At 42.1% G+C, this 13843-nt stretch overlaps 1 pseudogene; it reads right to left on the bottom strand.

Moving 5' to 3' along the window:
* Positions 1 to 1868: 1868 nt before the first annotated feature.
* Positions 1869 to 3052, bottom strand: LOC110100039 (annotated as a pseudogene).
* Positions 3053 to 13843: the final 10791 nt, after the last annotated feature.

A 13843-nucleotide genomic window follows, 5' to 3' on the forward strand; every position in this document is an offset into this window, starting at 1 on the left:
CTTGCATTTGGGAAGCATGGCAATGTCGACGGTGTGATTAGGAGTCTCAGTATAAACTATGTTAAAGGGGCACTTACTTGTAGATCGATTAGGCATCGAATTATAAGCAAATTCATCTTGAGCCAAGAGGTCATACCAAGATTTCACATGCTCTAGTACTAAGCAGCGAAGCATATTGCCTAAGGTTCGATTGACGACTTCAGTTTGGCCACCTGTTTGAGGGTGGTATGCCGAGCTCAATCGGATGTCTGTGTTTAGTCGTTTCCATAATTCTCTTCAGAAGTGGCTGATAAATTTTACATCTCGGTCTGAAGTAAGACTTCTTGGAACGACATGTAGCCTCACGATTTTCCCTTAAAAAGATTTTGACAATATTTAAAGCATCCAATGTTTTCTTACAGGCAATGAAGTGAGCCATTTTTCAAAATCTATCGACCACAACCATGATTGAATCATTGCCTCGCTTGGTATGTGGTAGCCCAAGCACAAAGTCTAAACTTAAATCTTCCCATATGGTGTCTGGGACTGGCAACAATAAATGTAAACCAGTGTTGTTGCTGTCTCCTTTGAAGCTTTGGCAAATACTGCACCGCTCTACAAATCGTGTAGCAACCTTACGCAGTTGAGGCCAATAGAAACAGGTTTGAAGCTGAGCTATGATGTTGTTGCGACAAACATGTGCCACAAGGCCTCCACTATGAATTTCCTGAATCAGCTGATACCTATATGACGAATCGGGAATACACAATAGATTATTTTTAAAAAGGTAACCACGTCGAATGGAGAAATCACCTGAGGAGCCGTCTTGTAAGAAAGAATGCCAAATCTGCTGAAAATCTTCATCTTCAATATACAATTCCTTAAGGCATTCAACTCCTATTAGCTCGATTTGAAGTTGGATAAGGAGACCATTACAATGACTAAGAGCACCAGCTACTATGTTTTATGCACCCGTCTTGTGTTTGAGGATAAATGTAAAACATTACAAATAGAGTATCCAATGAGCATGCATGCAATTAATCGACTTTTGACTATTGATAGATTGCAACACTTTATGATCGCTCCGAAGAATGAAATCTTGTTGTAACAAGCAGTGTTCCCAGTGCTGAAGCGCTCTCACCATTGCATATAACTCTTTCTCATAAATAGTATATTGTTTTCGCGAATCACATAATTTCTCACTAAATAACTGATGTGGGGAGAATCACCAAAAAAGCATGATGGAGAAGAGCTCAACAGCTCTAAGAGACCAAAATAGCTAAGCTGTTCTAAAATTCAAAAAATATTCATTCATATCCCTTTCCTCTCACAATTCTTATATTTATAAGCTAGCAAAGAAACCTAGAGAAATCAAGAACATTCTAGAATCCTATAACAAACTTGTAACAAAACAACTAACATATGCTTAATGAACAATTTAGCTAAGATGCTCTGCATCATTCTCCTCTGGTATGAAGAAAGCTAAGCTGGGGCGGAGTCAGGATGGAACACACGGATGCAGGCGAGGGCTGGGGAGATGGGTCGTGGAGAAAATTGTGCATACTTAAACTTGGTGTTGAAACTCCTGAACTTGAAAAGTTCAGGGATCTGGACCGTGATGCTACCATACTTGTAAGATCCTTGAGGATTAGTCCTTGCAGCATTTGCGATAAGATTCCATCTGAAGGTTCTGGCCTCACTGTTGAGCAAGTCTTCAACAGTTCAGCAGCTGTCGGTGGCCTCGATTGCAGCTCATAAGGCTTTGGTTTTGGCAATTTGATATTATAGATTTTCTCGAGCAAATGTCGAGGGACATTGTTAGCCACAACCTGCATAACTTCTCTGTGTATCTCGAGCTGGAAAAAGAAGGAAAAACTAAACTAGGGCAATCAAAGTTCTTCTAAAATGATCAAAGTCTGAAAGTGATTTGTCTTTTGAGTAGAAGCAACTCCAATGCGTTTTCCACCCACCACTGCATTGATTGTGGAGTTCTTAACAACAACCGGACTCTGATCATTTTGCTGAGTGAAATAGGCAGAATCTGAATTTTCCATCTTTAAAGTTGCCTCCAATTTCTTCCTCTCTCCCTCAATGAGCTCATCACCAAACTCAACATCCACTCCATCATTCTTAACAGCGAATATCTCATCATCAGTCATGGCACCAGGAACCCGCCGTGACCTTATACTAGCAACTACATGATGCATGTTATAGACCTTAGCATTCCATGGCCCAATCATCTCCAACATTTGCTGCTTTCTCCAATTCATCTATGGAACTAGCACCGTACGGGTAACATCAAGCCCTGGTCGAATAATATTGGTTCTAAACAGAGCTGCAACCTCATGTTGCAATTCAGCATCAGAAACCAAGTCCCCTGCTCCATCCAAAGCATCGAGAACTTCCTTATCCTTATGCGAGATTAAGTACAACCTAACAGGCTTTACCTTTCCATCAGCCGAACCTGCTCCCAAAAACAAAACGCTCTGCTCGGCTCGCTTAATCTTCAAACCATCGAAGCCGGAAAGCGTCATATCTGCTCTCAGATTCGATCACCGCTTCCATATCTTGTAGGTATCAGATGGATCAATTCTTGATATGAAAGGGATCACGGAGCTCTTCAAATGGAAAATGATCTTCATATAGAAATCTCTCATCCGATTCATGGCAGCCACAATGCGTGGCATTCGGCGACACCACTTGACCAAGGCTGAGGCCTAGTAATGCTGAGCAATGATCTTTGCGATTTGTTCCTCTCGAGCACAGATGGCTTCTTGAACAGGGCTACATCCCTGCATGTTTTGGAGGCTTGAATCCGCTCCGGCGGCCATGAGCATCTCAACGGCGGTGGCATCACCGAGTTTGATGGCAAGGTGGAGAGGGGTTTCACGCTCATAGACATTGCGGCGATCAATGACAGATGAGATGGCATTGGCCTTGTCTTCCTCGGTGATGGATTCGGCCTCGGTTAGGCTTTGAAAAGGCGGGGAATAGCGGCAAGGATTTGTTTTAGTGCAGCATGGTCTCGACTGAGCACGGCTTTGTGCATGGGTGATGTGGGTTCTGAGAGCATCGCTGTGCAATAGATAGTGTCTACAGACTGGAGAGGCGGCTAATTGAAGCCAGAATAGAGCCAGAGATCTTGGTATCAACGGAATCAGAAAACAGAAATGGAGTCGGACTGGCGGAAGAGTAACACGAGAGTGTGGACAATGGTCGGACTCGTGCGTGAGACGGGAACGGGAGGCAGATCCACGGGTTTGCGAGAAGTTGTCTAATGGGATGGATCTGGTCGTTGGGGATGGAGACAATGAGGATTGGGTTGCGAGACTGCGCGGGTGGATCTGAGGGGAAATCACGTGCCGGAGAGGAAGCGAGCGCGAGCGGGAATGATTACCCGGGTGTGGACGGGCGCGAGAATGGGCGGATGCCTGCTGTCGCGAGCGGCGTGGACGGCATGGCCGTTCGCACGAACTACACAAGCACGGGCACATATCACATGTAGACGAGTCGACTGCGAGGAACGCAACCAAGGTCGCGGATGGCGGAATCATGTGTGGAGATCTCCGACGGTATGGTTGCCATCGAAGAGCGATTTGCTGGTATGATTGCCAGCAATGGAATCGCTGGTATGGTTGCTAGCGGGATGTGTAGATTTGCCAGTATGGTTGCCGGCTGGTGGATGCTTCGAACTTCGTTGACAGCCTAACTTCATACATGACTTCCCCAAGCATCCAAAACCCCGATCGACGTCAAGGGTTGATGTAGCAGTAGCCCAGGGCCCTGATCTATGTCAAGGGTCATACCTGGCTCTGATACCATCTTATGTGGGGAGAATCACCAAAGAAGCATGATGGAGAAGAGCTCAACAGCTCCAAGAGACCAAAACAGCCAAGCTATTCTAAAATCCAAAAATATTCATTCATATCCCTTTCCTCTCACAATTCCTATATTTATAAGCTAGCAAAGAAACTTAGAGAAATCAAGAACATTCTAGAATCCTATAACAAACTTGTAACAAAACAACTAACATATGCTTAAGGAACAATTTAGCTAAGATGCTCTGCATCAAGAACTCGATTGGACGACCCACTTGATTTAATACAACCCCTATACCCATTGATGAAGCATCTATATGGACATGAAAAGTTTTGTTGAAGTAGGGGAGGGCCAAGACGGGCGTCACTGTAAGCATGGACTTGATTGCTTAAAAGTTATTTTGTTGTTTATTTGTCCATTGGAGTGTTTACGTTTCAAACAGTCCGTAATTGGGGCCATTATCAAACTAAGCCCTTTAATGAATCTACGATAAAAGTTAGCCAAACCATGGAAACTTCTAATGTCAGAAAAAGAATTAGGTACCGGCCAATTGGCAATGGCTGCCACCTTGCGTTGGTCCACCAAAACACAATCAGCTGAAACTATGCATCCCAAAAAATAGACATTTGAAACAACTGACTTTTGGATTCATTTAAATAGAGTTGTTTTGTTTCAATATTTCAAATATGGCTGTCAGATGCTTGATGTGATCATCCAAATTCAAGCTATAAACTAAGATGTCATCAAAATAGGCAACGCAAAATTTATTAAGGAATGGTTTTAAAATTTCATTCATTAATCTCATGAATGTAGAAGGTGCATTGCACAAACCAAATGGGAGAACTCTCCATTCAAATTGCCCTTGCCGCATTTTGAAAATAGTTTTCCACTCATCGTCTGGTTTAATTCTTATTTGATGATAGCCATTTTGGAAATCAAACTTTGAAAAGATTGAGGCATCCACGAATTTTTCCAGTAGCTCTTTGACCCGTGGAACAAGAAATTAAAATTTTATTATTATTCTATTGATTGTGCGACTGTCCATGCACATCCTCAACTTGCCATCCTTCTTCGGTACAAGTAATGTCGGCACAGCGCAAGGACTCAAACTTGATTGAATCAACTATTTTTCCAACAATTCATTAACCATTTGCTGCATGATTTCCTGCTCTTTAGGATTCATTTGGTAGTGGGGCACGTTTGGAAGCACCGATCCTCAGATAAAATTAATTTGATGTTGAAGTGCCATGAATGAAGGCAATGTATGCGGCATTGTTTCTGATAGAATTTCTTTAAATTTCTCAATCAGCTTCTGAATAACTGCTGGAGTGCCTTAAGAATTAATATTCTCACTTTGTTCCTTAACCACCAAAGCCAATAAAACATAAGTTTTTTTCCACGCGTGCAATAAGGTTGGTCCCGTGACTAGTTGTATAGCAGATTTTTCACTGGATATTGAAGAGCTGTCGGATTATTGGGATATTGGTCTCAACCTTTTTCCCTTCCAATCTAGAGAATATGTATTAGCTCTTCCGTCATAAATAGCACCTACATCGAACTGCCATGGTCTGCCCAAAATCAAGTGGCATACACCCATGTCTACCACATCGCATAAAACCTCAAAAAATTTAGTTCTTCTCAATTGAGAAAGTGAGGCGACACATTTCTATAACAAAAATTTCCATTACCATCTTTACCCAACTTATCTTGTATGGGTGAGGATTTTTGTCGTCTTCAATTGCAACGCTTGCACCATAGTTTGAGACACGACATTCTCAGTGCACCCATTGTCAATCAAGTTGACACACCTTGCCCTTTACAGTATACTTGGTCTTGAGAATAGCATTGCGCTGAAAATTATTTGGTTGTCGTGGAGCTAACAACAACCGTTCTATGACACAAATAAGTTGTTCTCCCTCATCCCCAACTATATCTTTCGGTTCTTCTTCCTTTTCATTTTCTGAATGTTCCCCCTCCTCATCAGCCTCGGCCTCTAGAAGCTGAATTTGTTGTCTCCGCGGGCATTCGTTTGACTTGTGGCCTTGTTGGAAGCAACGAAAATATTTGATAGTAGAAGGTCTAGCATATGGATTTTCTTTAAATGGTACTTTGGCCTTTGGCTGACCCTTTGGATCTACTGGCATAGATGCTTGCATAATAGGTTGTGGCGGAGCAGGTGTTGGCTCGTTAGTAATTAGAGTTCTAAAAGTGTCATTAAGCTGTTCTAAATAAGATATTCTAGTTGACTGATGTCTGGAATGCTTAGCTAGTTGGATCTCAGCCTTGAGCGTGAAATTGACAGCCTGTGACAACGTCCAAATTGAATTAAGCTCAAGTTTATCTTGGATGGACTCTTTTAAACCCCCGATATAATTTGCGGCCAATTGATTCGTGGTTTCATTCAAATTGTTACGCGCACTCAAGCGATAAAATTCTTCAGTGTAATCATTAACAGAACGATTTCCTTGGGTACAATGTTGAACATTTGCTCATACTCCGTTGGCAAGAAATGAGAGCGAAGAAGCTGTTTCAACCTATACTAGCTATGGACTTGTCCCTGACCTTCACGCCTACAACATTACAATAACTGGAGCCACCACGCACTCGCACCACCCCTGAGTCGTCTCACAACATATTTGACTTGTTTTTCAGGTTCTATTTTCATGTATTCAAAGAATGTTTCAACAGCACGTTCCCAATCTAAATAATCCTCGATGTGCAATTTTTCATCAAAGAACGGTATGTCCATCTTCACCCTAAATTCACCTTTGTGCTACTCCTGTTTGCGATGATGTCGTCGAGGTCGCTGCATAGTGTGTTTGTTGTCTGACTCAGACACATGTTCTGGATAAAATTCCCAACCCCCTCTTCAGAATCAGTGACTTCTAAAGCTATATGAATCCCTCTCCGATTCCGACCAACACAAGCTCTGTGCCAATGTGGAAAACCTAGTGGCTGCATTGTCGGACACGGTGTTTGCTGCTATTCTAACTCTCTTCTGATGGATTGGAACTCTCGCCTCATCTCAGCAGAGATTCGACACAAATCTGAAGCTATTTCATCCAACTGTCGGACTACTCTAGAGTGCGAGGCCTAAAGGGCTTCTAGACTGCGATTTTACTCACCAGTCCCACACTTATTGCATTCTTCCATGATATCAAGCTCTGATACCAAAGCTGAAGCAACGCCTGCAGAAGAAGCAAAAAAGAAAAGGAAAACAGAGGCAAAATGCAAGTCGTTTGTAGAAATTAGCAATCAAAAGTCTCTATTATCTAAGCAAGCAAACTATATATATTAGGCTTAGGCGGATTCAGTCACCAAGCCACTACATTCTAAAGGACAAAACGACAAAAAGTGATGTCGTACTAACAGAATGAAAATGCAATGCTAAATAAAACAGAACGATGTTGAATAACAACTAAGAATAAAATGATAAGATAGTCTTGAGGTGACATTAAACTGTGATGCTCCGCATCAGGTTCTAGCTCGTTTCTCCGTTCCAATATTTGTATTAGCGGTTCAATAAAGATCGTTTTGGTGTAGATGTTTTCATTCATCCCAATAGGTAAATTAAATTATTAGAGACAGTTCTTAGGTATTGCATGACAAGCTCATTCATCTATTGCCTTCTTGCTACGGAAATTGTCTTCTTCTGAAGCTTCAAGTTTTAGAAGCTAGCTCCCATTTCACTCATATTATTATTAAGAAGCTCTGTCTTAAATGTCTTTGTCATGTTTTCAATTATTTGGTGGGAAAGGAATATAGGCATCATTTGGGATAGATTTTTTTAATACTTTCTAAAATAGTTTTTTAGTATAATTTTTTATTTAATTAAAAAATTTTGTAGTAAAAAATTGTTTTAAAAAATAGTAAAAAAGTTAAGCTATATAAAGAAAACAATAAGAAAAAGCGGTGGAAGTTTCTACCCCCAAAGCTTCTCTTTTATGAATTCCAATTGAAAAAGGCAGATTCTTAGTCCATGAAAGTTTAAGGTGTAATTCTTAGCCACAAGTCCTTTGTCTAATTCTTTTTTCTGGTCTACTTGCTTTAATTATTGATGTTGTTGGTGGCCCGTAGTAAGCATAATATTTTGTTTTTTTTATGAGCTCTAAGCCTTGATGATTCTCATTCCAATTATATTCGCACACAGGTTGATTGTGTGTAGAGAATCGGGGGCCCGAACCACATTTAGAAGGGTTAAAGCATTATTTGGATAATGAAATCATATCCAAATATGGCATGCTTATAGTCAAATCGAGCGTCTCGGCAAGACGAATCCAACGAACCCAAGATCTTCAAATTCCGAATTGTTAAGGCACTTAAACAGTTGAAAAACTCCATACTCAATCGGAGGAATCAAATAACGAGCCAATCCGATGAGCCTCTGAACTGCCCCCAAAATCTTCTCTAGATTTAGTGTGTGGGTCACCATGAAAATCTATAAATAGAAGACCCACTCTCTACATGAGGGGGACCTTTAGGCTAGAGAATTTGAGAGAGTCTGAAGCTTCAGAGCTCTAGCCACCTACCTGTCCTGGCAGACTCCTATCGCGGACCACCGCCAGGGCGCGCGCCCCGCTGCCAGACACCACATCGGTCCGCCGCCGTCGCCAGAACCACCGCCCGCAGCGCCTGTCGCCGGATCCATCGACACCTGTCGTCGACCACCTACCTGCGCCGGACCACGTCCGGCCGCCCCCGTAGCCGGATTCCAGCCCGACTTCGTCGGGGACAAACCGCAGGAACCGCCCGCCTGCAAGCTGGACCACTACGTCCGCCGCCGTGGACCTTGCGCCGGACCAAACCGCCCTTTGCTGCCGGACCTTCGCCCGAGCCACCGTCCGTGCGTCGACTTCAGCCCGACCTTCGTCGGACCTTCGCCTAGCCGCCTCCTTTCGCCGGACCTTCGCCCAGCCGCTGCCCATCGCCGGACTTCAGATCGACCTTCGTCAGACCTTCGCCCGGCCGCTGCCTTCCGCCGGAACTTCTCCCGGCTGCCGCCCATCGTTGGACTTCAGCCCGACCTTCGTTGGACCTTCGCCCGGCTGCCGCCTTCCCCGGACCTTCTCCCGGCTGCCGGACCTTTGCCTGGCCGATGATTGCCGCCGAACATCCGTACGACCATCTTCATACCTTTGACTAGCTCTCCAAATTACTGTAATTCGACCGCCTCTAAATCGAGGGACGGGTCAACCCTTGTAATTCACTAAAGTTTAGTAGAATCTTTTCACCTGGGCGAGGCACCGTGGTTTTTCCCTCTTCGGGCTTTCCACGTAAAAAAATATCAGGTGTTTTACTCTTATCTTTCTGTTTGCGTGTTGGATATCCGTGCATCACTAGGACAAAAAGTTTATTCACTCTATTGCCACGAATCTTTCAGCCCGCAACAATCTCATAAATAATCAAACAATCATTTCCCAAAATTTTGATTTAGAAAAAAATTCAACGCTTTCAATGGCATAGTTCCCTGATTTAAAATATTATATATTTGATTAGTAAAAATATCATTATTGCATCATATAATGTCACTTAAGCTATATTAAAATATCTGTATTACTTCATTATTTTCATCCCAATTTGAACTTTTGAAAATTGAATATATCATCCTTTTGTTTCAACATTCGGTTCGATTTTCACAAAAATGATAGATATTGCATTTCTTTGAGGCCATCTAACTATTTATTCATGTATTCTTTTATTAAGGAATTTATTTAACTTTTTAGTATTTGAGTTCTTATGTTCTTTTTTTTTTGTTCGGTTCATCATGAAAAATATATTTAATTTGTAGCTCTAGGGAGGAAAAAATATTCTGTACATGCAGACACCATACGCTATTTGGAGGACAATCAAAACTCGTCACATCACTTTTTTGCTCGAATTGGTGCTAAGTATCGTTGTGTACCGGGTGATGTGGCGCATTTTGGTTGGCCTCCGGACCACCCAAATCTCCAATCAGAATAATTTTTCTCATTAGAAACGACTTTATTATTGTTTTTAAAGTATATTTTTAGTTAAAAAATATCTTGAACTAGAAATTTTTTAATTAAAAAGCATAGATAGCAATAAAAGAATTAGTTAAAGGCATGCTATTAGTATTATCAAAGCCAGCTATTCTTCCCCAAGCAAAGCAATGACCAGATACATTTTAATTAAAAAAAAAAAGACAAATATAAGAAAATTGTCCAATTTATAGACATTAAAAAAATTATGTAAAAAAAATAAATAAAACTTAGTTCTGATAAATCTTTTTAATTTATGTTTACTTAAATTGGATATAATATTATAAATTTATAATTAGTAGATTATTAATGTTTTATATTTATGTTAAAATAAATCTAATGATTTGTTTAACATTCTAATGAAAATTAAATCAAATATCCTTTCAATTAAAGGCATATTGGCCAAATAATTCCAAGTAGACTCTTCTTCCTCAAGTCAACAACCAATCACCTCTCCCCATTTTAATATATTATATATAATGTTAAAAAAATCTTTTTAAATACAAAAAAAATCAGATTATGCATGAATTTTAAGACTATTTAAATTAAAAACTTTAGGGATTAAATTAAAATGTTATTTTCCTACTTGACTTGCGTGGGGTTTTAGTCAATGAACTCTCCGCTATTTATCATCATTCCATTGCTTAGATAAACAGAAAGAAGCCTAGCTTGCAGAAAGGCCCGAGAAACTGAGCCATGTTCGCCTTGTTCCTCACCTTCGTCGCGGTCGGGCAAGCAGTAATAGGCTTCGCAGCTAAAACACATGCCTTTACTGAGATCCCCGTCGGCTCCTCCCTCCATCTCAACTCTCCCGCCGGCCCGAGCTCTTGGATCTCTCCTTCCGGCCGCTTCGCCTTCGGATTCTATCAGGAAGGCAAGGAGTTCTCCATTGGCATAAATATGTACGTCTCCCCTACGATGGAACCGTTAGTAATTTGGACAGCGGCAAGAGATCAAGGCATCAAGCTTATCTCCAAAGAAGCCGTTCTATTCCTCACAAAACAGGGGTTTCTTCTCACGCCATCTAACGGAGCCAAAACCATAACCCTCATCGAATTCAACGGTACAGAGTCCACCGGTGCAAGCATGCTCGACAGCGGCAACTTCGTGGTCTATGATTCCAACAATTGGACTTTTACGAAGAACTGCAGCGTAATATCCGTCCAGGCCGGGAGTGGCGGCGTCAAAGGCGACTCTTGTATCACTTGGCAGAGTTTTGATAATCCGACCGACACAATGATAGGAGGTCAGGTTTTGAATTGCGGCACCGGCCTGACCTCCCGCCAGAATAGCACCGACCAGTTATTTTACTTTCTCACCATGCAGTGCGACTCCAACCTGGTCCTTTACTCGTTCAAGAGGAATATTGCTGCGGATGGTGATACAACTACAGGTAATTAATCTGTCTTTACGGTCCTTTTATTATCCCAATCTCTTGATCAAGTAAGAAAGATTTAGAAAAAAATAAAAAATTGGATTTGAACAGAGCGCACTGCTATATGGTCCTCGCAGACATGGGCCTCGCCGATCAGGTACACAAAGTGGATCCTTGGCGAAGATGGCCGTCTCTTCCTCAGCACCGCTGACAATCAGATCAATTTGACACAGTATAACCCAAAAGACAGCAAAACAAAAATGCTCTACTATGCGACGCTAGATTCGAATAAATACTTCCAGCTGTTCGCGCTGAACTTAGGCACCAACAGGTCCACTCCGGTATACGAAATTCTTACTCATCAAGACGCTTGCCAGACTGAAAGCTTTTGCGGCATGAACAGCTACTGCGTGATCAGCAACAGCAGCGCTGAGTGTCGCTGCCTGCCTGGATTCAACTTCACCGATTCCGGCGCTCCGGACAATGGATGCCAGAAAAGTATTACCGAACCAAACTGTTGGTCAGGCACTTCCGATACTACCACCACCTTCTCGATGGAGCACGTTGACAATTTAGTGTTGTATGAAGAGGCCTACAGCATTATCTCCGTCGAGAGCGAGGATGAATGCAGAAGCACCTGCCTTGCCGAATGCAACTGCGAGGCTGCCGTGTTTTTCAACAAGAACTGCGCCAAGCATAAGCTACCGATCAGTCGCGCTGCTAAAGGTACCAACTTTACCGCAGGCATTAGCACTGCTTACATCAAGATAGGCAAAGCTGAGGAGAAACAGAGGAGCCTAATACACCTGAAGGCCGTGCTCTTGTGCGTCGCAATCAACGCCGGCGTCTTTCTAGCCTTGCTGGTCGCCGGCACCGGAGGTTATTGGTTGTTTTATGGGAGGTACCGATTGCTATGGCGCAAATGGGAGCTGGCGTTTCAGGAGGAGGTCGCGCCGCGGAGCTTCTCCTTCCAAGAACTAGCCAAGGCCACGAATTCCTTCGCCTCGGAATTGGGGAGAGGAGGCCACGCGATTGTCTTCAAGGGTTATCTGACCATGTATGGAAGGCCAAACCCCGTCCCTGTTGCAGTGAAAAGACTCAGCGCGGAAGAGGAGAAAGGGGAGAGTGATTTCCATGCAGAGATCAGGATCATCGGGAGAGCTCACCACGCGAATCTGGTTCGCTTGCTCGGTTTCTGTTACGAAGAATCTAAACGTCTCTTGATATACGAATACATAAGCAGGGGATCACTCGCCAATCTGATATTACAGTCTGATCCCCCTAGCTGGAAGAAGCAATCCAGGATCCTTCTCGGTGTTGCCCGGGGAATTCACTACCTGCACCGCGAGTGCGAGACCAAGATCATTCACCGTGACATAAAGCCGGAAAACATCCTCATTGATGAGAATTGGAGAGTCAAGATCTCCGACTTCGGCATCTCCAAGCTTTTGGTGGGAGGCTTACAGGCTACATCGACAACGCGGACCTCAGCACCTGGGACGTCTGGTTATGTGGCTCCCGAGTGCGTTCAGTCCAAGGGGGAAAATGTTACGGAGAAGGCGGATGTGTACAGCTTCGGCATCGTCGTTCTGGAGACCGTTTTTTGGGAGAGGAACACGGTGGACAATAATCTGTTTGAGTCGGCGCGAAAATACTGCGAAGACATTGAAGCGAAAAGGCTCGAGAAAGTAGATGATATGGCTGAAACAGATTTGGAGAAGGCATGGATGCTGAAGCTGGGAATGGCCTGTGTTCAGGAAAAGCCAGACGAAAGGCCTGACATGGAGGATGTTATACTGTGCAAGCTGCAAGGGGTTTCGGCAGGGCCAAGCCCAGCAACCGCCGTTGCTCAAAGAATCATTAGTTCCCAGAAAAAAATTAGCTGGGCACCAATGGTAAAATAAAATTCAGGAAATTTTGATTCACGCAAGGGAAGGATTCACGTATGATGGAATTATCCTAATATTATTAGATTTGTGTGATTTTTCTTTCTTCTTCTTCTTTTTTTTTTTAAGTTTGCGGCCATTTAGGGGCCTTGTTCTTGTTTCTCTAATTATGGGTTGTTGTGCAATATGTCATCTATTTGAATATTTTAGCTGTTGGTATTTCATGCTTTTCTTTCGTTTTCCCTTTGTATTGTTTGTTTTAAAAAAAAGATGTTGATGTTGATGTTGATTTATTATTTATTAAGTAGATTAGAATGCCTTCATTATCTCTTGCAATGCATGCAATCAAACTAAGTCATATTATAAAAGAGAATCCTAGTTTCAAAGGAGAGCTTCAAACGAGTTTCAAGCCATATTTAAGGCTAAAAAATAAACAAAAATAATATGAGGTTTGACCCTTATTCAAACATAGAAGTGTGGATTGTAACAAGGTTTGAAGAAGATTTGAATTATATTATCAATAGAATTACATATTTAGACTTCATTTGAGACAGTTTTCTTACTATCTTTTAAAGTTGTTTTATAGCAAAAAATTTATTCGTAAGTATAAAAAAAAAAAACAATTGCAAAAATTTGTCCAAAACGAAATCATATTTTCTATAAGATATAGGTATAATTAAGTATAAATTTGAGCCACATCTGATTATTCTACATAATGAGAAGAGAAATGCAAAAAAACTCTATATAATGTAGAATTATTAAGAACCAGTTAACAAAGTTCAGAT

The sequence above is a fragment of the Dendrobium catenatum genome, unplaced genomic scaffold (genome assembly GCF_001605985.2).
Source record: "Dendrobium catenatum unplaced genomic scaffold, ASM160598v2 fragScaff_scaffold_993, whole genome shotgun sequence".
NCBI classification, from domain to species: Eukaryota; Viridiplantae; Streptophyta; class Magnoliopsida; order Asparagales; family Orchidaceae; genus Dendrobium; species Dendrobium catenatum.